The 1,675-nt window shown below is 33.9% G+C and overlaps 1 non-coding gene across 1 annotated transcript; it reads left to right on the top strand.

Moving 5' to 3' along the window:
- Positions 1 to 552: 552 nt before the first annotated feature.
- Positions 553 to 615, top strand: LOC112425307 (small nucleolar RNA SNORD43). The gene has a single exon (XR_003016372.1). It is a non-coding gene; the product is annotated as a small nucleolar RNA SNORD43 (small nucleolar RNA).
- Positions 616 to 1,675: the final 1,060 nt, after the last annotated feature.

The following is a 1,675-nucleotide window of genomic DNA, read 5'->3' as shown; positions in this document are numbered from 1 at the left end:
TCCACAGGATCAAAATCCTAAGTCTTTTTGACCTAAAGCTAACTTTGGGATTTTCTAATTGGGCCTTGAAGAGCATAAAAGAATGTGTTTGTCATCTTGTGGAAATATTAAATGATTAGGCTTACGTGGTAAATTGTATGGGAAACATTGTTAATTGATAAGTGATTCTGGATCCTTTCTCAGTTACACTTATGGGTATATTATTAAAATATATTTCAAAACTATAGGTTCCTACAAATCTAATATGTTATCAGTCATAAACCTGGATTATTAGTATGAGTATTCCAAAAAATTACATGAAATTTGTAAAAGTCTGATGGTCCTGATGTGAAGATGTCAATTATAATTCTGGTTGTTATCTTAAAATGCTGCATATAGTAGAGGTGGCTCAATTTCCTTGTCAATTGTAAACTCTCATCAGATTTTTGACCATGACTGTTCTGGGTTTTTGTCATCCATGGTTAATGTTTTAATTCTTCTCTGGAGGCAGTTGCAATCAGCTGTAGTCCAAAATTGTTTTTCATGGAATTGCTAATCAAGATTGAGTAAAATAATGGATGATGAAATTATTGATGGGTGGATAAAAACTGTGTGCTGATTGTCATGTTCTGATTTGTCTCTGTCGCACTCGCGTGACCGATGTGTGTCCATGTAGCTCCTGTCTGGGAGCTGGAGGAAGCCTATAACACTTTTAACTGCTACCCAGCATTTGTCCCAGGAGTCCCTTTAGTGGTCAAAGTATTGCTAATTGGCACATAAGGCTATCTGTTAAGCAATTTTTAATGCCACTACTTAGTGTGTTTTTGTCTGGTGTTAGAGAAAAAAGTGGATGGCTAGTTTTCTTACAAGTTGAAAGGATTTAAAATAAGGTTTAGTGTAAATTTTGTTGAGTACAAAAGCATTCTTGATGTGTGTGAGCCTAGAAAAGATAATTACCCCTTTACTCGGCTTTCTGGGTGTCTGGTCAAGATTGAGTACTGCTGAGAATATTTAGAACTTAGGCAACTGGGAACTAGAGAGTAAGGGTTGCTTTGGTTTGGATGCTAATGGTGATATTTTTCCCCTGGGAGAAAAAAAGATTGAGTAAAACAAAATACTTTACATAAAATTAAGTAATTGACAAGGATATTGTTTTATGACTTATTGAAAACATTGTTTTTTCCTTAAATGTTTTGTTCTACAGATTTAATAAAACTTTCTTTCATAAGCTATCTGTAGTATGCAATAATTTGGTAAAGTATCTTTTTATGAAAGGTGGGAGCATTTGCTTTTTCTCCCTAATTGATTTCTCAAAAATTCAGAAACTAGTCATAAGTATTCTTATTTTTATTTATATAAGTTCAATAAAAATTTGCTGTCTCTTTATAAGCAGGATATAATTGGAAACATTGGCTATGTTATCAAGGTTTTGACTGATATGTCATATTTATGAATATGCATAAAATACCTGGCTTTAGGAGTTCCCAGCCTTAGTGAATGAGTAGACATTGTCACTTCCTGGAGGGCCCAGGAACCTTAAGATTTTAAGTAACATTTAAAGCCTGCCGTGCATTGGTTTTCTAGCCTCAACAGGTTTTTAAATCTGGGATTCCTATATGATCAATGTGGAGATAAAAAGTTACGTTTCTGAAGAAAAACTAAAGTACACCTGTTATTAGATTGTAACCCTATGCAT

Source organism: Macaca nemestrina, chromosome X, assembly GCF_043159975.1.
Source record: "Macaca nemestrina isolate mMacNem1 chromosome X, mMacNem.hap1, whole genome shotgun sequence".
Classification (NCBI taxonomy): Eukaryota; Metazoa; Chordata; class Mammalia; order Primates; family Cercopithecidae; genus Macaca; species Macaca nemestrina.
The sequence above is the reverse complement of the archived record's forward strand: the minus strand, read 5'-3'. Positions and strand labels throughout refer to the sequence as shown.